Source organism: Pongo pygmaeus, chromosome 11 (assembly GCF_028885625.2).
Source record: "Pongo pygmaeus isolate AG05252 chromosome 11, NHGRI_mPonPyg2-v2.0_pri, whole genome shotgun sequence".
Classification (NCBI taxonomy): domain Eukaryota; kingdom Metazoa; phylum Chordata; class Mammalia; order Primates; family Hominidae; genus Pongo; species Pongo pygmaeus.
Window position 1 is genome coordinate 29,946,895 of NC_072384.2, and position 25,070 is coordinate 29,971,964.

A 25,070-nucleotide genomic window follows, 5' to 3' on the forward strand; every position below is an offset into this window, starting at 1 on the left:
CAGTCATACATTTTCTGCCTTTCCCTAGTGAAGCAGTCCAATTATTAAACTCTTATCAATTATTCTAGATCATAAATGTACACCTTTTGAATGTTTCAGTACATTCTTGAATATTTGGCCAGCTTTCATAGAGAGATCTTTGTACCTAGAATCAGGAAACTTAAATATTATAAGCTGCCATGGCACAACTGTTTTGTAGTATATCAGTGTCATGTGACAAGGAAATTCCTTTTCAAGGATTTGTCTATTATAATTATTTTGCTATCAAAAGCACATCTAAATTAGACACTTTCTCAGTGATCATGTTCTTTTTTAATGGGGAGTCAAGACAACAGCGGAAGGATTCAAACTAATGAGCAATTTCAATAAAGAAAGAGATAACAATAAAATTTTCTTTCTTGTCTATCATCTCACCTCCACAACTCTTAATCCACACCCTTACCTCCCTCCTCCACACACACCCCACATTCTCATTCTCAAACACTATCCCAGTTGCCATTGGTAAGAATGCTTCAATACTGGTTTGATTCTCAGCCTTCTGCATATATTTTATATATATATATAAAATATATGTAATATATATGTTACATATATATTACATATATATATTTCACTTTAAACTCTGGAGTCTACCTGACAAAGGAAGATAAATCATATTTTAAAATTCCAAAGTTAAAAAAAGATGTGGCTCTACATGTATGTCTTAAAATGAAGCTTAGTTAAATGCTTTTAAATCTTCATTTACAAATAACATCAGTTTTTCCCAGCATTCTAGAAAGGATTAAATCCAGTTTTTCTTATCTTGAAGCCAAAATATTAGCACAAAAACTGCATCAGCCAAAATATCTCCAAATGTTATTAAAAACCATTGCTGTGTAAACTTTAATGATGTTTGCATACCAGTATTAGGACTCATAATAACTCTTTCTCAGAGTATTTTATTATAAAAATAAAACACTGAGTCTGTTTCCTCCTGCAGTAATGAAAAAGAGTAAATACAAATAAAGTAGAGCAAAGACCATGACTTAAAACTGAACACTTTATTCATTAGAGCTAATGCAAAAGTTTCCCTCCATAATATATAGAAACCTAACTACAGCATGCATAAAAATTAACATAAATATCTTATCCTGCAGGGGGAAAGAGGCATTGAAGAAACAACAGATATAGAAAATGCTTCATTAACTACAATCTATCATTACTTTATTCTCACTAATACCTTAATCACAAATTGCAAATGTGACTATAGGGCAAAAGAAGCAGCTCTAATGTAATTAAACTTGGAAACCACAACCCAATTGTTCTTGGGTTTTATTTGCAGCAATTATAGCCCTAGGTACAAGAATCTGAGACAACAGAGAGCAAGGCCTTCTCTTTTTCCATTCCTAGCAAAAAGAGAAAGCCAGAAAGGAGGACTGAACAATTTAACAATGTTCTTTGCTTGCTGAGATCAATCGATCTTTAATCCACCAAGTGTGGTACTGCTTACATGCTTGAAATGAAAAGCATTTCATCTAACAATGGGATGCCTTTTCTCTCATTGGAGTTCTATGCAGAAAGGTCACCGGTGTAACTTGCACACATTTCAAGGTGTTAATATACACTGAAAGGAATTTTTAAAATAAATCAACATGTAGAGATAATGATCCACCCCAGTATACTCTGTCTTTTCTTCCCTATTTTATGTTCATTATTACCGGCCTTTGGATATGTGGTGAGCTGCATATCAGCTTCCAATATTACAGGCAATGCATCTTTAAGCTTATGAAATAGCAAGTGTTAATTCGCTATTTTAAAGATAACAAAGCACAATAAAAGCTGCCTAGGTAATGTGAGAAAGAGAGAGAGTAGCAGTTCAGGGCACGTATGTCACTGTAGAAAGACGTAGGTCCTGGGCCTGCTCTAACTTTTACCTAAATTTATCACTAAATTTCTGAAGTTTTAGCTTTCTCATTCACAGAATTCCTAAGAATACCAACTTCAGAGTGTTGTGGGGCCTAAAATAGATAATGAGCTTTAAGCTCTTAACAAAGAGCTGGACATTATATGAACATGCAATGAATGCTAGTTAGCTATTATGACAATTAGCTACACACCCATATCTTAGATGTTAAAACACAGTGGGTAAGAAACATCACTAAGAAGCTGATAATTTGATACGATTACAGAAATAATTGTAATTTTGAAGAATGATAAGTTCTAAGGGAAAGAAGAATAAGGACCAATAATCCAGAGGATAAAGTAGAAATTCATCTGACAAGGATTGAAAACACATCCCTTTATCCCACTGATTAACCATCAGTCTAATTCCAGCCTCTTCTGCATGGTATCTTAGATTCATAGGTGTATAAATCACATGTTGTAACTCCCATGTTTTCCCCTCCCTGCACCCAATTCAGTAGCATCTTTCTTCCATAGCAACATTCTAACATAGCTACCTTCTAACAACAGCAATAAGAATATATTTACTTTTTTCTACCCCACTGAGCCAAAAGCTAGTTTTGTCCTGTTTCAACATAACTTGTTAACATATCTACTCATTACAGATAATATTTTGTGCTGTTAATTAAAAGTGCAGCAAAAATTGCTTGATGCTTAACAGTTTGACGAGTTAGAATATGAAGTCATGTTTTGACTTACTGAAGCTACCCAGAGATTATAAGCAAAAAATTACTAGGGCTTTTAAAAGATAATGCATTATTTATAAGTGGATGATCCCTTTCTGTTGAACTGGTTTAATAGAAACATGACAAGGTTAAACAAATCAGAATGTTATGGAGAACAGTAATATTAAAAAAGTAATTTGCATTTTGTTAACAAAAGTGAATAGGGTATATTACTAACAGGCAAGATTTCATAAAACTACATTGTGTTTTTTTCAGTAAACTAATGTGAATTCTCCTTTCTGCCAATTATTTACTTAGAATCACATAAGAGTTTGATATTATGGAGAAAATTGATAGTTAATTTATTTGTAACTGGGAAATGATCACAACCCAGTATCATATGTATAGTTATATATTGCTGAATGACAGGGATACATTCTGAGAAGTCCATCGTTAGGTTATTTGGTCATTGTGCAAACATCATAGAGTATACTTACACAAATCTAGATGGTATAGCATATTATACACCTGAGCCATACAGTCTAGCCTATTGCTCCTAGACTACAAATCTGTAAATGTTACTGTACTAAATACCATAGGCAATTGTAACACATGGTAAGTACTTTTGTATCTAAATGTAAAAAGGTACAATAAAAGTAAGGTAATAAAATCTCATTGAACCACTGTCATAGATGTAGTCTATCATTAACTGAGACACTGTTATGTGGTACATGACTACATACATACTCAGGGAACCACATTTTTAAAGATTGCCAGAATGACTGGAAAATAATGTTAGTTATTTGACCTCTCCCCTACCTGGTAATAATACCTTTTAGACTGAATTAAAACTGAACTAAGAGTAAAATCCTAGTTAAAATAACCTCCAATAACCAAAACCAGTAATAAAATGTTACTATATACTTCACATCTGAGATAAGCAATAGTTATCAAGAATGGCTGCTTATCTGAGCATTCAAAAAAAACCATCAACCACTATAAAACAATAAATAATCAACATAGTAAAAATAATTAGTATGAGAAGAATTAGCCAATGTAAATCTTCAGTAGACATCATTTCCTAAGTGCTAGAATTTCAACAAAGTTGTGCATAGAAAAACACAATGCTCTGTATCACAAAGTTTTTCATTGACTAATTCTAACCTGATTACAAATTCAAGTTTAAGCTGTTGAGGTGGTAATATTTTTATTATATACTTCTAAAAATATTACTTATAATACTGTAATTGAGTGATATGCATCAGCTCTGGGCAGCCCTAAGACATAGGAAGCCCCACTGTCTTTGCACTTCGGAAATAGGCCAGGATGAGAAATAAGATTTGAATAGAAAAGAGTGAGCTAGTAACAGGTCTGAAAGAAAAAAAAACATGGCCAGATTAGAAAATCTAATCCCAGAATGATACACAAATGGAATTCAGTATAAATTAGGAAATATTCAAGGCTAGATTCTAAATATACATAGAAGTTTGATCTTGAAACTAATTTGGACTTTTTTTTTTTTAAGAAAAAAGCAAACAGTCAGTAAAAGTGACAAAAACAGTGCTTATTTTTAAAGATTGAGCTAAGGTATTGCTATTCAAACCGGAAATTAAGGCACAAAATGGGAAAGGTATTTTGTCAGTGAGGTGAGACTGAAACAAAATAAAACAAAAATGTTAAAATCTGAGGATGCTATTGGTTAGAAACAATAACTTCAAAGTAGATATTGTCTTCTATTCCCAAACAAAGGCTGTCAGGCCTCTTCTCTGATATTTAACTAGGCTCTGGCACATTTTAAGTAAAGTTTGATGGTGTGAGAAACTATAGTTATAGATGAGGGTTAGTTCCCAGTTAAGATCCTCTGAGGAGCAAAACTGCTTGGCTGTAAACACCAAATGAAATAATTAGTATTGTGAAAGGCCCTATTCTATCAATTTCTATAGGTAAGACATTATAAGTATAAAATGTAGAAGTATATCTCTATTGGAAGTGAGATGAAGGGGGATAAAAGATTTGATGAGTTTTTAATTCTACTTTCAGCAAACCAAGGGCAAATACCACACATTTTCCAAAACTAACCAAATTTTATATGTAAAATTGGTGAATTTTATTGTATGTAAATTATACCCCAATACAGATAACCAAAATCATGAAAATTAGTTTGGAAGTCTAAAAATTGTAATATTCAGTTAATTATAAAATTCATACATGTAGAAAGAGAAAAATACTAAAAGTGAGACATAACTATTATGTAATACTATCTAATATTATTCATTTCCTTAAATTCTGTTATTTAAAGAATAAGTTACAAGTTGTTGGGATATATGTCACTTTTAAAAATAAATACTAAAGTTATTCAGTTCATTGCTTGTTTCTACAAACTTCTTAGCGTGAGAAAAAGTACAAAACTAGATGTCATTTTTCTCAAGTAAATCACTTCCCCACTCCTACCTTAAAGTAACGAATATACTCCAATTGCATTTTACAAATGTCATAATAATAATAACAGTAATTTTTAAGTACATATATAAAAATTAATACTAAAACTAAAGATTATTCTTGGGTCATTATTTTAAAATTTCTAAAATTTCTCAGTATTTTTAAATATTTTATTATAAATACATCTTACTTTTAAAATCATAAAGCACAGCAATAGTTTTCCACACTTAACTTTATAATGTTTTAAGATATCCAGTGGTTTCTGCAGTGGAATATTGATCACGTATATTTATATCCTATGGCTCTTACTGTGTGGATTAAAATATTCATTCAACTAATATTTGTTGCACATATTTTCTTGCTAGGCACTGATAGGGATGAATATTATTAAAACAATATCAATAGCAATGAGAACAACAAAAGTTGTGAGAAGTTATGAATTTTTCAAAAATGAGAAGTTATGTTTACTCCTATGGGCATATTCTAATTCTGGTGAGCTCATGCGATTTCACCAAGAGATATAGCTATTACTGGGTCCTCCATTTCAAACCAGCATCAGTCATGCACCTGGCATCTATTACCAAATGAGCTCCACTGAGGAAGAAGCAACCTTTTCTGTGAAGCTTTCATGTCTGTGGTGTCTGAAATACAACTGAAATACAATTACTCTATGGGAATTCTGCCTTACTTCTAGCTAGTAGAAATAGTGGGTGCACAGGGAGAATAAGTCTTCGGAACACAGATCAGCAAGCACAGAGGCTTACTTTTGTTTTTGAAATGAAAAGCCAAAGTTTTACCAAGTTCTGAAATAAAATCAAGAGTTGCCTCATTAAGGTACCTATTTCTAGCTTCTATTGAAATAAAGTAAGAACTCCACTTTATCCTAGAGTGAACAGTGGGAAAGAAACTGAAATTTGGAGATATAATAGAAATCTGTTTAGAAGCAATTATACAAAAAGAAAAATAAAATCTCTTGTGTATGGTCTAGGTGACCAAAAAGGCGACATAAAAATGGAAAAGATGGTATTGTTCATGAGGATTGGATTCCAGTTTCATCTCCATACCATTAACCTTTTCACTCTTTAAGTGGAAAGCACAGCTATTTCAATTATAGCTTTTGTGGAAGATAGGATAGAATTCTCATGTTTAAGTGACTACGGAAGAAATAAGATCTGAACAAAGATATGAAGTTATCCATAGAAATGAATTTAGGATAATCAAAACATTCCCTCATATGTCCCTTCTTAGGTATCCGAGAATAAAATAACTAGCAATACACTCAAAAATTCAGGAAGCAGAATTGCTTGTAATAGATCACACTGAGTGGGAAAAATTGAGTTTTTCAAACTTTGCAGCAAAGGCTAATGCCCCAAGGTTAACTCAAGAAATCTCTCTTCAAGAGAGGTAATTTCTCAACATGTGTGAAAAATATTAACAACAAATATGACATCTTGCTTTTTAGCAAACTATTTTCCCAGTGAAAACTATTGGATGAATATGAGTGTCTACCTGCTTAGCATGATATTGCTTATGTGTGAGAAGTCATCAGTGGTGAACACTGAACTACAGGATATTTACTTATTGTTTATAGACTATGTCTCAGGACTTATAATTCCAGAGTGCAGCTTTGGGCCTCAAGAAGTCACAGTTCTCCTGGGAAAAGCTTGCATTACTCAGCCTCATATTCAAGGCTTCCAGTGTATTCATCTTTTAAATAGATAAACTGGCTTTCTGCATTGTTATTGATATTTTTACCTACATGCCTAAAAGTAGAAGACATAGATCTTAAGATTTTGTCCATATCTTTGCAAAACAGTAATAAAATGTCCATCACTCACTAGTATGCCTAAGATTATAAATGTCTACCTCCATACAAGCCTGTTGATCCAAAAAACATGTCTTTCCATCTATTATTTTTGCCTCAAAAATCACAAGTCCAAATTCAGAATCTTATTAACTATTTACCCTTTTACAGTTTATTTAATCAGCATTTACTGATAACTATTAGGACAAGTAACCTTCTCCCACTGGGCGTAACAGGGTAGGAAAGAAAAGAGTGATTATCATAAGAAAGCTTAAGGCGTCAATATTCTAGAAAAATCCTACCCAATTTGGGAGGCCAAAGTGGGTGGATCTCCTCAGATCAGGAGTTCAAGACCAGCCTGGCCAACATGGTGAAACCCTGTTGCTACTAAAAATAGAAAAATTAGTTGGGCGTGGTGCCGTGCGTCTAGAATCCCAGCTACTTGGGAGGCTGAGACATAAGAATCGCTTAAACCAAGGAGGCAGAAGTTGCACTGAGCCAAGATTGCACCACTGCACTCCAGCCTGGGCAACAGAAATCCTGTAAAAAATAAATAAATAAATAAATAAATAATTAATTAAAAAAAGAGAAAAATAAAAAAGATAAAAGAAAAAAAAGAAAAATGCTACCCAAAATTCAGGTGTCTGATAACAAGATACAATCAAACGCAAATCAACAGGGTGATTTTTTTTTTTAATTGAGAAATTCTTTTTTACAAAAGAAAATGTCAACTGAACTGCATTCTGGAGCCAGCTCCTTATTGGGTAGAGACCAATAACAAGTAGTTCATGGACCTGCCCCAATTCACGCTAGGCATTTTGAGCGGTAACATTTTAAGCCAAACTCTCTTCCTTTCCTCCTCCCCCTCCTTCTTGTTTTTCTCATTGACACTCTCCCTCTCCATTCCACATAGTAAAATGTTGTTTTCTAAAATTTGAAAATGTTAAGGTCCACAGAGATTCTCTTCATGGTGTTTCCTTGTATCTATTTCAAGTTCGTACGTGAGAGACTGCACCAGCCTACCATGGTTTTAATGTCCATTTCTAGTTGAATCAATTATGTCCATGAGCCAGTCACATATGAATGGCTTCTGAGTTTACATGCTTCCTAAAGGCATATCAGTTTTTAACTTTGGTGAAGTCTAACTTAAATATTTTCTCTTTTATTGCTTGTGCTTTTGGTGTCAAATCTAGTAAGTCATAACCTAATCAAAGACAACACAAGTTTACACCTGTCTTCTCTTTTAAAGGTCTCATAGTTTCATTATGGTGATGGCAGCACAACTCTAAGTAAGCTAAAAGACATTGAATTTTATGCTTGAACTATTATATATGGCAGGTAAAGCTAAAGCTTTAAAAAAAAAAAAGGCTTCTGCTATAGTTTGGATGTTTGTTTCCTCCAACTTCAAGTTGAAATTTGACCCCAATATTGGAGGTGGGGCCTAGTGGGAGGTGTTCTGGTCATGGGGACAGATTCCTTATGAACAGCTTAATGCCCTCCGTTGGGGTAACTGAACTCTCACCCTACTAGTTCCCAGCGAAGTGTTTGTGAAAAATAGCCTGGCATATCACCCACCTGCCCCCATGTGTTTCCTCTCTCCCCATGTGTTCTCTGCATAGTCAGCTCCCCTTTGCCTTCCACCATGAGTAGAAGCAGCCTGAGGCCCTCACCAGAAGCCAAGCAGATGTTGGCACCATGCTTCTTGTACAGTCTGCAGGACCATGAGCACCAAAACCCTTCTTCATAAATTACTCATGTAAATTACTCATGTAAATAAATTACTCATGTAAATTACTCATGTATGCCTTTATAGCAACACAAAATGGACTAAGCTTTTGAGCAGTCAGATTCAAAAAGGTGTCTGTAACAATGGATTTAAAAGGCAAATTATTGGTGAAATCAGTAACTATTCTAGAAATGAAGGAAGAGCTCAACCTCTAGAAAAAGCAAGCAAGAACAGTGGGACAGCTTTACATCAAAGGTAGTGAGTAGACTGTAAGTTTGTGTAGCATTGTCCCAAGGAACCAGTCATGATATTGGGATATATGGAATACTTACTATGCATATGCATGATTGCACTGAACCCTCACAACCATCTTTCTACCAAGGAAACACATTATTTCCTTATTGACAGACAGGGAAATGAGCCTTAGAAAGAAAAACTGACATGCCCGAATAACGTAAGTAGAAATGCCTGAGCCAGGACTGGAATCCATGCCTATCTGTCTCCCAGACTATGGCCTTAACTACCTTAACTACCTTATCAAACTGCACAGCAATGAAACACCCATTTGTAAGTGTGAATCAGGGATACTAATTGAGGCCTTTCCACATTTTCTGGCTACAAAGTCAACATCATCCTGCATGTCTGCCAATTCTAATTTTTTTCAGATGTTAACAGTAGAAGTTAGATAACAAATTTAAAATGTTACTTAGATATAATTTATTAAAGTTTAAAAGTCTATGTTTCAAAATGATCACAAACATTATACTTAATATTTTACATATGTGATATATTTCAAGATATAATAAAATCTTTAATTTATTTAGAAAGAAATACTGTCATAAACTGCTCTCTACTTATGCAATATTTTCATTAAGTTTCTACTTCTGAAGAGAAAAACATGAAGAAACCAATAAAGTATAGATGTATAACTAGAATGTCCTTTACTACAAAGCTAATTATTCTTTCATATGTATTCAAGGAGACATAACAACTGAAGCACTCAAACGACATTGTTATAAAACATTTTCTTCTGTAACATAATGTCATGTAAGGAGTACAATGGAAGTGCTATTGACCACAGTTTAAAAAAAAAAAAAAAAAAAAAAAGCCCTGGCAGGACTTAAGTATAATTATCATTCTCTAAGATCCCTAGAATAATCTCCAAAAGTACCTTGTGCTAAAAGATAGTGTAGTCTTCCAGACTGACAGTCTTAAAGTCTGGAAATTTTATAAGGTTATTCATTGCCATTGCACTTGACTGCCTGCCTAGTTTGCAGCGTTCTCTGGACTTTCTGAAATGGTAAGTCAGGCACACCAGTATTTTCTATTGGGAGGGAACTGAGAATGCATTGCTTATTTCAGTTTACAGTGCTTGTTTATCCCACTTCTGAGAAAGGAAAACAATGGAAATGTTACTTCTTTAATAACGTACATCTTGATTTTTCTTAATATCTAAGTTATAAGTATTATAAAAGCTATGCATATTTATAAGATTCAGACTTTTTAATGGACCTGAAATTGAGAAAATTTCATTTTAGAACCTCTTTTGGACAAATAAAACAGAAATATCAACTTTTATAGTTTGAAACTAAATTTTGGTGGCATTTATTTTTATGCTGAAGTATCTTCTGGATCAACCTAGACACAAAGGGGCATAGGTCAATAGCAGGAGTTCTTAGCCAAAAGCTTTATGAAAATTATCCTATTAGTGCAATCCTTGGAGTAGAGAGCAGTGAATCAGAAATAGTATTAGTACCTACATAATAAAGAGGGTAAAAAGGAATATGATAAATGTGTCTCTAAAAAAAGATGATCTTGCCAAAATCTCTCATACTTGCCTTTACATATTTGCCACCAATAAAGATGATTGTATCTCATTGGATATCTTACAAAATTCTCAGAGTAATCCATCTAAATGGGGGCTGTGCCTCAGAGCATCAAGAAATAAATGGCATCATTAAGTTCCCCTGGAGTAATGTCACCTTTCTCACTAATGTGCCAGCTCCTGTGACAGTCTTCTCTTGGACACTCAACCTAGCCCTGTAGCCCTGTTCTTGCTCTAGGATGAGTGGTTTTAGGTTTTTCAAAATAGCTCACATTTAGAAAAAATATATATTTGCTTGCAGAATTAGAAACCCATCTCCTTTTTTTAAGATAAAAATGCAGGGAAAATTAGCCCATATAATGTGTTTTCTGCTTGTCAGAAAAGAGAGTATATTCTGGCCTTTGATTCTCTACAGGCTATTTACAAATTATCCTCTTGACTGATACAAGTGACAGGATTCATTAGCAACCTTAGTGAACTCTCAATTTCTTTAAAGGTGATTGTCCCAAATTTGAATTGCCCGGGTTCTGCGTATCTTTATACTCCCCTCTCTAATTGGCAACCTGCCATTCGAGTGTTTTCTAATTATTAACAACTATACCTACAGCCAAGAGCAAAGTAGAACTATAATTGTTCTCTCCACATATCCATCAGGAAAAAGAAAGGGTGGGCATATAATTCACTTCTGGGTGAAATTTAAGAAAGATGTTTCTGCCACCAAGAGTTGAAATATACTAGAATAGGCCGGGTGCGGTGGCTCATGCCTGTAATCCCAGCACTTTGGGAGGCCGAGGCGGGTGGATCACGAGGTCAGGAGATTGAGACCATCCTGGCTAACATGGCGAAACCCCGTCTCTATTAAAAAATACAAAAAATTAGCTGGGCATGGTGGCGGGCGCCTGTAGTCTCAGCTACACAGGAGGCTGAGGCAGGAGAACGGCATGAACCCAGGAGGCGGAGCTTGCAGTGAACTGAGATCGCGCCACTGCACTCCAGCCTGGGAAACAGAGTGAGACTCCGTCTCAAAAAAAAAAAAAAAAAAAGAAAAGAAAAGAAAAGAAATTTACTAGAATAAAATGAAAACTGAAGAACTGTTCCCATGGCTTAGGTTTAAAAAGAAACTTTTCTATATAATTTTTATATAATATTCAAAAAAAGAAGAAAGGCTTGCCTTTGCTGCTAATGTGACTTATATAGTAACTGTTTCTCTTAGTATGTGAACTTGGAAAAATCCCTTAAACTCTTTAAACCTCAGTTTTGTCATATATGAAATATTATTAATGATACTATCCCTCAAAGATTTTTGCAACATGTATATGAGATTATGCACCCTAATCATGTGCTGAATGTATAGTACTTATTAATATACATCGATAGATTCGTTATGTAAATATTTATTTGAGTATGTGTGTGTGTTATATATATAGATGAATGGCTAGCTAGAGAGAGATAAAGAGATAGAGAGAGACTATTATTTAATCAGGGAACTCAATATAGACAATGGCATGATTTATCCAAGAGTACTTCTCAAAGGCACAAAGCAATTTCACGTCTTCAGTACAGGTCAACCTGCAGTTTTTGAATGTCCATTTTGTGAAGTGCCCTGCATGAAATGCTTTCAATTATAGGCGGCTGTTAAAATTCATTCCAGAAAGCCAAGAAACAACTTCTATATATGCTTTTCCTAAAGCAGGTTTAAATCATTGACCTTTCCTCTCTGGTTCATAACACCTTGTCAAGATGCTGGTGGACTATTTCTAATATAAAAGAAAACAAAATAGGATTCTATTCGGTGAATAGAACCCTGTGCGAGGTGCTGAACACAAGTGATCTTACAGAAGAATGTTAAAGTTAGAAACCACACTATGCTAGTTCTACACATAATATTATGCTTAACGAGAGGAAAGACAAGAAAGAAAGATGCTGCAACTGTTAATTAGCAGCCAATTATGTGCTTATTAAGTAATAAATTGCATAAAGGTTATGTAACCCCTCTCAATAATTTGCATAGTGTCTTTCTATGTGCAGGGTTAAATTCAAATTCAATCTGAGTTTCTGACTTTTTCATTTAAAAAGTTAGTAATGGGTAATTTTTCTTTCTATTTTCCACAGCTCATGTTGCCATAAACTTCTAATTCCCTGATGGATAGTTGTCAATGAATAATTCATTTAATCAAAGCCTCCACTGTGTAAATTTTTTATTAGATCTTTTGGCAGGGGACACGCTATACAATTCTTCCCATCAGAGCTCTGGAGGATCTCGGAACTTCTCTGTAGATTAAACAAAACTGAAAATATTAAAAAAAAAATAGGCCCACCACTAGAGCAATAGGAAACCAGATCTCAAAGTGCATCTAAATATTCACCAGGGAAAAAGAGAGGATGGCAATGTAATAGTTTTAATGTCAAAGTACGGCTAATTCTGCAGGTTCTAGTGTTAAAGAACCTCAATATGAAATGACAGGGTTCATAATAGTAAAGTTTTCAATTGACCTTTAATGATAAAATGGATAGATAAAACAATCAGGCTGTATTTTCAAGTATAGTTCTATCATTTATATAATAAGATGATCATTCTTATCACAAGAATGATTTAGACAATAACTGTTAACTGAGTGATATCCAAAGTGGTATACACACACACACACACACACAATTCCGCATGATGCGCTCTACAGAGGGAAGCAGGAGTAACCTGCTCATTCCAATCAATAGACATATATGACACCACTCTCGGAGAGGTGGATGCATGATGCATGCTAGCACATTGAAGGCTCTGTGCAGTCCACAAGACAGCTACGAGTGGGCTAACTCTGTAATCCTCAAATGTATTTGGCTATGAAATACTAGTAAAAGCACATGGCATTATTATTAGTGTTCTACCCAAAACAGTTTAGAGAAACACTGAATTGGCCTCGTTCCAAATTCAATCTTTAGAATAAATGTTTGCTACTGATCTCCAGAAACGCATCAATAAGATTAATAATTTTAAGAACATTATTGCAAATTTCTAGTAACATATTCTGAAATATCACATTTTAGGTCAAAAGGCAGTCACACATGCTACCTGTTTGTGAGAGCTCTTTAAAAGCAAGTGGTCTCAGGCCGGGTGCGGTGGCTCAAGCCTGTAATCCCAGCACTTTGGAATGCCAAGGTGGGCAGATCACGAGGTCAGGAGATTGAGACCATCCTGGCTAACACGGTGAAAACCCATCTCTACTAAAAATACAAAAAATTAGCCAGGCGTGGTGGCAGGCGCCTGTAGTCCCAGCTACTTGGGAGGCTGAGGCAGCAGAATGGCGCGAACCCGGGAGGCGGAGCTTGCAGTGAGCCAGGATCACTGCACTCCAGCCTGGGCGACAGACAGAGGGAGACTCGGTCAAAAAAAAAAAAAAAAAAAAGCAAGCGGTCTCAAGAAACTCTGAAAAAACGGTATACATAAACTGGCCATGAAGGAGAGTACTAACAGTACCTTCAAGTGCATGTTTTGAGTGATAAATCAATGAACAAAATTGAAAAATATGTTGTCTTTTAGAAAAGAAATGTACTCCACACTTGAACATCCAAGCAACTTACATTGAAGGGGGAAAGATAAACATTTATACTCAAGGAAAAAGCCAAAATTCATACAGATTCTTTGTCCCTCTGTCTCTCTCTCATCTATCTATTTCCAAAAGGGCAACTCACATAAAATTTTAAAAAAAAGTTTTTCATAAAAGTTGTGGTTGTTCACTTTTATCAAATAAACCTAAGCAATAATAGCATGTTACAGTGCAGCAAACCCACTCTTCATATCTGATTGAAGTAATGTTTGGATTATGAAGCGTTTTTCATCCATAGATAGATTTCAACTGTTTCTGAGGAAAAGAAACGGAACATGGAATTGAGCATTACAGAACCCTGAATAGCCTCACCTTTTCTGCTCAGCACAGCCCGCAGAAAAAGAGCACCAATGTGAGCCAGTGCAGGTGCGTGGGCAGGGGAGGGGCTGGAGGTGGGAGTGGGAGGCAGAAAGATCCAACATTTATATTAGCAACTACAATGGTGCATAAATGAAAAGGAAACTGGATATTTTAACTGTTGATATTTTGTTAGAAGGAGACGTGGAATAACTACGTGAACTATTTCCACAAACTAACTTGTACTGAAGAACTTTATGTGATTTAGTTACTTGAGAAGTTGAATAAGGTTTTTCACCCCAAAATTGAAAATTAACAAGTAATCTTGATTCTATTTGCTTTTCCTTTTTGTGGCTCAAGGTAAAGACTATTTCAAATTCAGAATATATTTGATATATTTATTATTTGAAGAATTCATACATCCTAGGTCAAATGTAGAGTTTTTCTGTTCATTTGTAAATTTCTACAAGCTGTACAAATAATATTTTTCTAAGCAATTACTGGAATGGCCTATTTTAGGCACTATGAGTGCAGGCTAATATTTGTGTCAGTCTAACAATATTTATTACTATGCTAAGGCAGATATTCATTTCTCCATCTAATAGTCCACAATCCTAAATGCTGAGGTTGATCGGTTTCAAAGAAAACACAATATAATAAAGTTATATGAATGATGGTTTATAACTATACCAGCTAAACAACAGCAACAACAATTTATCTGAGAAGCTAATTTGAGTTTTATTATGTGTTTATAAAACACATTTAATTATTAACAGATTATTTCTGGAAGAGAATGTGAATATAACTAATGGCTGAATATGTATGCTCATATGGAGCATTCTTTATTAAAACTCTGAAAGGATTTTAAGATAACATTTTGCACATGTATTTGATTAAATAAGAAATATTTTCTTAACACAAATGGAACTCATGAAAAATTTTTTAAATGGTGCCAATTTCATCTTTCTCAATTAAAATACCTAATTTTCACTTTTACATTGTTTAGAATATTTGTCGTTTTAATAAAAAATACCTACACTATGAATTATTCTGTGGAAGCCATCAAGTTATCACTTAAAGCTGTTGCCATTTTTTCATATTTTCTTACTTAAAAGTTTTTTTACCTATGTTTTATTCAAAATCTGCTTTTGTTTTCCAAGATATATTTTAGCTTTCTAATAGATTTTGAAATTCTAGTTCAGCTGAATAAATACTTTCAAAAGACATCTGGGCTGTTCAATGATACCTAGTATCTCTACTACTTATTCTTTCTGTGTAAGTTTGAAGCTTGTCACATTTCTGCAAGCAATAAGAAAAAAAGGCATGAACAAAAGAGTGTTCGATAGTAAAGAAAAAAAATGCAACAACCTGCCGAGCAAAGACTCTAGAAGTCAGTTTTCAGCATGATCCCTTGTGTGACTTGAAAATCTACTCTTAGGAAAGTGCATAGATTCACAGTTTGAAATTATAAAGAATATACTCTTCAAAACTTGTCAAGATTTCCTTATTCCAAGACCTTACCAACAAGTAAAATGGCCAGGTATCTTACACCTATCAGTATTGATTCATAAATACAGAATAAGGTTAACATTTATTTTAATGTTGTCCACATCAACCTAATCAAATTGAATTTAATTTCCTCTAAAAAGAAGAACATTGAATGTGCCTGTAGCACCAATTTGTTGATATTGTACACATACCTAAATGCAAATTCCCTTTAAGCCGCAAAAACAATATCTGAAAGTACTATCACATGGAGGAAAGAGCTTGAACATTTTTCAGTAGGCTGAACTAGTTTTGAAGGTACGGGTCACAAATATATCAATGATTAATTTTGACATTTCTTAGTGTTGTTGTTTTCTCCAAAGTGGAATAAAAAAATAAATATCTAATTTGCAGCTTTTTAATGAAGATAAACTTAAAAAAAAAACAATATAAAGAACAAAAAGATTTCAAATGGAGCTCCAATCCTAAATAATTGACAGTCAGTAGCTTCCTGGAACACTACCTTGAGAATGTTTTGTAGTCCCAAATCTTGTCTCATTTTGAAATAATGCTATGACCAATTACTAGTATCTGCAATGAGCATGTGTGTCATAAATGTGTTTCACATAGTTACTGCCTCAGCATCTACTTTAGGACTGACATAAGTCCCTGACCTAAGTCATGCTCCATCACCCCTGGCCCAGTTAAATCTTCCTCTCCCCACGTGGTCATTTGTAAGGTAATCTGCTTGATTCTCATCTTACTGATCTACAGCTCAGCACACCCACAGCTACTGACCACAAAACCTAATGTCAACACCAGAGTCATGGGAATAAGCTCCCCTCTTCGTGTGTGTTTTCTTTAAATTAGCCAATCAATAACCTCTGTGGGAAAGCCTAACGGGTAACCCCCATAGCTCAATAAAGGCACGGCCCCACAGGTCCTCTTTCTATCTGCTCCTGATCTGCTGGTTCAGCACACTGCCCCTGCAACTTTGCCCCCACAACTTTGCCCCCACAACTTTGCCCCCTGCTTCCTATGTAGTAGCCCTCTTCTCTCGTGGACTCATGAGTAATAAACTGCTTCTTATACTTCATATGTTTTGCTGTGCTGCCTTCTCTACGTCTCCTGACCAATACATCCATACCTAATTTTTCTTCTGGTCAAAGCTCTCCCAGAGAGTGACTATCTTGGCAGATCAGACAAGAGCTGCAAAGGTGACTGTCAGTCTGCCAGCATTAATAAGTGTTTGTGTGTGTGTGTGTGTGTGTGTGTGTGAAGTATACCTAGTAACAAGTTAGGCACAGGAATTAGGCCATCCACTAGGATAAAGAAGTATCCAGTGAAAGGCACATCATAAATACCCACAGCCAAATAAATCCCTTGGAACTCCATCAGGGCAGGGCTAAAGTTTATAGCCACTTTACAACCTCAAGATCAAATTAAAGAGAAATACAATGATAAGTAGACAGAATGGCAGGGTAAGTACTTTGATAGGCAGCTTCTAAGGGAGTGCCCCACAATTCTCTTTCTGGTATTTATGCCCTTCTATAATCCTCTTGCCTTGAATGTGGGCTAGACTTTCTGACTTACTACAAACCAATAGAATGTGGCAGAAGTGATGGAATATCCCTTCCGATTTAGATTATAAAAACACTGTGGCTTCTATCTTGGACAGATTCTTAGACCGTTCACCATGGGGAACCAGTTGCCATGTGATGAGAAAGTCCCATGAGGCCACCTGCATAGCAAGCAACTGAAAGAGAGCTCTGGCCCACAGACAGCAGAAAACTGAGACCCCACAAGCAAGCTTGGAAGCAGATCCTCCACTAGCCAAGCCTCTTGATAAGACCACAGACCCTGACAATCGCTTAACTGGAACCTCATTATTAGATACCTTAAATTAGAGATGCTGAATTCCTAGTTAGAGGAACTGTGAGATAATGAGTAGTTTTAAGCCATGAAGTCTGGAATTATTTGTTAAGGAGCAATAAATAACAGATACACCTACCCTGTATTCTTACTCCTGGTGTCCTGAAATGTCTTAATAAAAATTCAATAGATGGTAGCTTCTGTTATTCTTTAATGCCCAATCCTCAGTTGTTTAAAGTCTTGAGCTTTAAACCAGTTAATGCTTTATCCCAAATAACACTTATTGAGCTTCTGTTTCTTTTTTTTTCTTTGAGACGGAGTCTCACTCTGTCACCCAGGCTGGAGTGAGTGGTCTCCACTCACTGCAAACTCTGCCTCCCGGGTTCAAGTGATTCTCCCATCTCAGCCTCCCGAGTAGCTGGGACTACAGGTGCGTGCCACCACGCCCAGCTAATTTTTGTATTTTTAGTAGAGATAGGTATTCACTATGTTGGCCAAGCTGGTCTTGAACTCCTGACCTCATGATCCGCCCACCTCGGCCTCCTAAAGTGCTGGGATTACAGGCGTGAGCCACCGCACCCGGACTGAGCTTCTTAAAAGACACTGGATAAAAGGCACTGGATAAAAAAGGCTTCTTAAAATACACTGGATAAAAATCTAGCAGTTATAACGGTAAAGAAAGTGTCTTGTTCTTATATCTAAAGAAGTTACCAGAAGATGGAAATTGAAGATTAAGAGGAAAATAAAATTTTAAATATCCATAGCACAGAAATCATAATCACCAAAGCACATAATCGATACACCCACTGCCTCTCTTCCACTCCATTTTTCTACTAATATCTTTGTTTCTCATTGATTCCTGAACACAGTATTAGGATCTTTCTTTCCAAAGTCTACAGCCCTACAGTTAATAAAATCCAAGATAATGATTCACATAACTACTAAGCATAGTGCACTTACTCAAATAATTTGTTGAAAGAAATAATGCATCATATTTTAGGAAGTCACATGACGGTTTCTTTCTCCTGCTGGTTATGTCATAACTCTGAAGCCACATTCGTTCATTCACTAGATTGTTCAAGGTTTGCAGAAAGTGATGAAGCTTTCTGAGTTTTTATCTTGGTTTTGTCACTTACTGCCTCTTCAAACCTTGGAAAGTAAATTAGCCTCTGATTCACAATTTTTTTCCCCTATAAACTGCAGATATTACTGCCCACCTATTCTGGTGGGTTATTCTAAGGACTCAACGAGATGAGCCATATAAAGTGCAAAGCACTAGTAGGAGTCTGTCACATAATTGGAACTCAATAAATGTTAGTTACAAATAGGGATACAACAATGAGTGAGGCATCCTCCCCAGCGTCAAAGCATATGAAGTTTTTGAGAGAGACTTCTAATTAAATAACATCAATAAAGTATGGTTAAAAGCCACCTATAGATTTTAATACGATTCATAAAATATTCAGTGTAAATATCTATTGGGTGTCTGCTCTGTGCAAATCTCTGTGTCGATGAGTAAGATGTTTGCGAGCCAGACATTGGCCTTAACCTACAGTACAGCATTATGAAATGAGTGGACACACATAAATTACCATTAAATAAGACAGAGAAGGATAACTACAATTTTTAAAAGCACAATGTATGGCAAATATAGGGATATCAAATTAAGTCTGATGGAAGCTTTGGGAACCATCTTGAAGGCTCTGTGATTTGAGATGGATTTTGAAAAATTGGAATTGTGTTTACCTATAGGAGAAGAATAAGCATGTAGGGCTACAGAAACTGCATAAACAAATGCCTTGAGGAAGGGAAGTGCAGGAAAAGCAAAGTGAGAAGATTAGAAGGAAGGGAGCGAAATAAAGGTGAGAGAGGTAGACAAGGAGAGGAGAGGGGAATACAGAGAGCGATGCAGTGCTGAAATGCAGTTACATGATAATAAAGGTGTTCTTATTTTTAAGAACTTGACTCTTTATATGCCTGAAAAATATCACTTTAAAATGTAATGGTGCTTGCTAATATATGGCAGATTTCCTTCCTAAAGACAAGTCCCTCCTACTCTAAAATATGTTTTATTGTGAAATTAGAAATTTCTTCAATAATTCCCTTTTAAAGCACAGGGACATACTTTGCAGCACTTACTATCTGATATATATTGCATATATGTTCGAAATTAGTAAGCTAAATTCTCCCCACAGAATCAGACCCATGACACCACAGCACTATAATCCGTCTCTGATAGAGGCACTTACGGACATCTCACAGAAAGCACGATTTGCTTCTAAAATGACAATCTAGAAGACATAAGAACAATTCCTCCAAATATCACTTGATCCCTTCTAGCATATAATCATTAGCATCTTTCTAGACTCTAGAGCAAAGCTGTATAGGAACTAACGTGTTTTTAGATGGTGAAGTCCTATAGGACTAGAGGTGGGAACAGGACAATTCAGCAGTCCTCTGGCATTGATAATGACTAGCACTATAAAAAGTAAATAAGTTTTGCTTACAATAAAACAAAAACCAGTACCTTAAAAACATAACATAATTTATCCAATTCTCCCCCTCAAAATGAATAAAAATCACAAGAGCTTTTGCTTATACCCTCTGCAAAATACCATATGAGGATAGGAAAATCTCTCATCATTTTTCACTATACAGCAATTATAAACATTTCATGCTATTTAGTCTTTTGAAATACTTCAATTAATTTCTCAGTACATAAAAGTTGACCAAATTATTATCATTCTTGAATATGAAGCCATTTGCATTGTCCTCAAAAAGGTTAATATCACAGACAAAGATAAAACCTCTGTGGACAGTAATGATTCTGGACAAAATCATATGGGATAAATGCAATATACATTGGATGCTTGGAATAATGCTTTTAAAACATGAAAAATTCTAAGGCTAGAACTTATAATGTGTGAAATGAATATATCATATCCCAATGAACACCTGTCTCAAGAGTGTACCTAGTTATCCTTCACTTGAGTTAAAGTACTACTCAGTATAACTCCCACTAAATTGCTAACAAGCCCCAGAAAACGCATGGTAGAATTTTTATTGAAAAATCTAAGAAAAACATAAAAAATACAATAGCACGTAGGTGACCATGGTGCATATCAAATTCCCCTTCCTAAATATTTCTTACATCATACTAGCTTCCACATCAGAAACTCAAAGAAAGTCTCCATTGCATGAAAGATAAATGTTGAGATAATTGGCCTGGAATTCATGTTCAGATATAATACATAATCAATCCTTCATGTTTATCTCACAGTAATTCTCAAAATGAACTCCTATACCTAACCCCTCGAAACTATTACAGAGCTTCTCAAATATGTCTTGCTGATAAGCGTTCCTAAATAATAATTAAATTACCTCCTCATGTTAATATATTTTGAAACACTAATATGAAATTCAAGTCCTACCTCTTCTTCTTCATCTTTGATAACTTCTAGTATTACCATCTTACATTTTAGTCAAAATAAGCTTCTTCATTTTCTAATTTTTTTTTTTTTTTTTTTGAGATGGAGTCTTGCTCCATCGCTCAGGCTGGATTGCAGTGGCATGATCTCAGCTCACTGCAGTCTCAACCTCCCGGGTTCAAGCAATTCTCCTGCCTCAGCCTCCCCAGTAGCTGGGACTACAGGTGGGAGCCACCGCACCTGGCCCCTTTTTCTAAACACTTCAGCACTTATTATCTGCACCATTTATTTGGCATTTAATAATACTGGAGATATGTGTAGCTTCCCCTTTCTCTGACCCTTATCCCTAGCCACCATTAAACCTAAAATCTTAAAGTGCTTTTATACACTGAATTCAGAAACACTAGGGACTGACATTCATTTAGTGAGTGGCTACCAACACTCACCGCCAATGAAATAAAATACATCATAATGTATACCTGTAGTAAGGTTACTATTATTTGTGAAACTTTTGCTTCATGTATGCATGTATATGTATGTATTTAGTGGACTGAAATTAAAATCTATTTCTTATAATCTGCCAGGATTTTTGTAAAATCATTTAAATACCACCATCCTAGGGAACCATGTCTCCTGCTTATTTAAATTCAGAATGCCTAATAATAACTTTGTATTAAACAGATGCTCAAAATGGGTAAGACAGGATACTGAGTGAAATTAAAGGAGAATCATATATATATATATGGGGAAACCAAAGCCAAAGGACAAAATAAAGACATTGGGAACATCGATGTGTATGTATTGAATGGGAGAAATGGGGAATGTGAAATTGGCAAGGTCAAATTTTATTCATGGTGCTGCCCGAAGTTGGCTCTGAATTGAGACCTCAACCCAAGGTTATGTGTCACAATGGCTGTTATGCTTCAATGAGTAAATCTTTATGGATCTTCGTCAAACTCAAGTGCAATGTACAGAAGTTTATAATAACAGCAAGTCATACCACATAGCAGTATGAAAAGAGGGGCTTATATTTCTCTAACCTATAAGCTGAAACATTTGACACCCCTAATAAAATCTATCAATGCAATGGTGTTTTTCTAAATTCATGATTTTCTTATGGCTATTTCCTTTCATGTACTATTACATAGCCCAAAATTTGGTACCCACTTTTCACAATCATCATGTAGATAAAGCTTTATATTTTAAAACAAAGATGACACATTGGTAAATATTAAGAGCTTACAGAACTGAAACAGCATCATCTTTCTCAAACATCATTCCAAAATATGTGACATCTTTGTCTATTATCTTTCTCAAGCTATATTTTGAATTTGTTATGTGAAATATCCAAAATAATGCAAATTACCAAGCATATTTCATGTGACAGATAGTATTATGTGTTCACAATTCTTCCGTCCTTCCCTACATTGAAATGGCTTATTGTGGTTTAGCCACAATGCATCTATAATGCTCCTCTTCACTGACTTTGAGCTTGACCTTGTGACTTGCTTCAACTAATCGAATGTGAGTTAATATAATAAGCTGTATCCAACCAGGATGTAGATGCACATGTGTGGTTTGACTTGTTTATGCAATCCTGCCCTATCCTGTACAAATATTATTCCCCAGCAAAGGATAGGCTCCAGATTAAAAGACACGTAGATACCTGAACCCAACCAACAGCCCAAAGCAGAGACACATTAACAACATACAGGAATTTCAGTGAGGGATAAATTTTGTCAGTGGTTAGTCAATTGACACTTTGCATCATTTATTGTACAGCATTATTTTCGCAAAAACTAACTGAAGTTTTAATAACTGATTTATTAAATTATAAGATTATAAGAATATGTCCACCAAATTAAAGTACTAAAAATATGTCACAGATACCTGTTAACACTCTTGAAAAGCCTCAAAAGTTTAAGTTTTCAACATAATTTCCTTCTTCTTAGTGAATAATTCTATTGAGTATTTACTATGGAAATCATTTTTAACTACCTTCCATTTTTTCTTTCTGAATTAAGACCCACTCTCCTGGACATTTCAGATATAACTTATAACTCATCATTTCTTGAATTCAAACATACAAAACCTATTGAATAATGAGCATGTGTGTGTGTGTGTGTGTGTGTGTGTGTGTGTTGAATCCCTTTGTGATTTTTGCACTAATCTTTTATAAAGAAAAAAATAAAGTTTCAAATCCAGTCTCAGAGTGCAATGCTATCTAACATGTATATGAGAAAGGCAGTTGAAAATAAATACTAATCTGATGAAGCAACTCTTGACTTAGTAATGAATAAACCTAGTAAAATAGCATATTTTGAAATGACTTTTTATACAAGAGTAGAATGTTCATGGATTTGCAGTTGTGGAGGATAATGCCTTTAAAACAGCTTACCTAGCTATCATGTTTAAATATGTCAAATGTGTCCCTGGAAAAGCCTTTAAAAGACAGAATAGCACATATTCTATACAGGACCATAATTAACTAAGAGGATGAAGCTTGACTAGGCAAGCTCTGGGAGAAACATCAAGGCAAGGATAGCCTTAAGCATTTATTGGATAAAAAATCATAGATATCATGGCTAAATATACCATTAATGGTCATTCTAGGCCAGGGGCCAAAGTCAGAGTTTTAAATAAAAAGGCAATTAGACATTAAGCCACAACACAGACTTGGTTTAAGTGACTGGTAGCAAGTGAGAAGGGTGGGGCTTCTGGAGAACCAGAGATGCAGGCTTTTGCCAGGGGCAGTCTTGTACCTATTATGTGTTACAAGATATTAATATCAAATCTCCCAATTTTTGAAGTATTGTCAGCTGATTCAAATTTAAAACATTTTAATACACAAACACATGTTTGTGATCCTAATTTGACCCAGAAGATGTGACTTCTGTTGGAGATAATCTCTTCCTAGTATTTTGTAGAATAAAAAAAACTACATCTAGTAAAAGGAAATGACTTGCTCTTGGACACGGTGATCACTTCCAGACTCAGGGTAAGAATTGCTAAGATTTTATTGTCTCATTTAATCATTACTGTGCAGGCTGCCAGCTACACTATGTTTTTATGGGGAAAAGGGTATAAATGTAGGATGCTTATGCTTCTTCCACTGCAAGTACCATGATTTTGGTTTATGTTTTTTCCTTCTGTAGAATTACATGGAATTTGGGGATTAATATACAATCTATTATGAATGAGTTTTACTTCTTTGTAGGCACCTTGGGAAGAAATAATTCATGAAAGCAGTCAATATGTAGATGCTAGTACAGTAAAAGGAAGAATACATTACAGATGAGGAGAAAATTTTTATTTTATTAAAGTGAAATTTCTAAGCATGCAATTTATTCAAGAGCCAGAACTGCCTGAATATAAAGGTTACCTTATTTAATTTTACATAAACAAAATTTTATGGAAAAATTGAATTTTTATTTATATCAATTATTGACCAAGACTCATGTTTGAAACAGAAACAATGTGTTTATAAAAATGTTATATTTATATGTAGATGTACATATCACAATGAATATTTGCTTTAGATTTCTATGTAGTCCAAATGAATAAATATTTACCTGTATTCACTGACATTTTAGGTTTCTGAGAAAATATTTTTAAACTAAAAATAAAACAGTAAGTATATGAAAATCAGAACATATTTTAAAATAAAAATAATAGTAAACATATTAAAATAATGATAGCAAATAATTGTTGTGACATTTATTGAATATAGAGATAGAAGAAGTCTTTAAAAAATGGGAGCTACTGATGACAAAAGACTTGGTGTTAAACCAAATGTCTCAGATATATAATGATCAGTAAGTTAAAAAAAAAAAAAAGTCCAGGATTTTGTGTTCTTGCAAATGAATACATTGAATTAATATGTGCCCTCTTCCTATTAAAAGACATAGAGATGTGAGATACATTATTTATTAGATTTTTTTTCAAATTACTTAACTGTGTTAAAAACAAGGAAAGCAATTTGTATG

The 25,070-nt window shown here is 34.7% G+C and overlaps 1 protein-coding gene across 2 annotated transcripts in view; it reads right to left on the bottom strand.

Moving 5' to 3' along the window:
• DPP10 (dipeptidyl peptidase like 10) overlaps positions 1 to 25,070 on the bottom strand; it is a 704,745-nt gene that overhangs the window by 579,374 nt on the left and 100,301 nt on the right. The window lies entirely within an intron of this gene.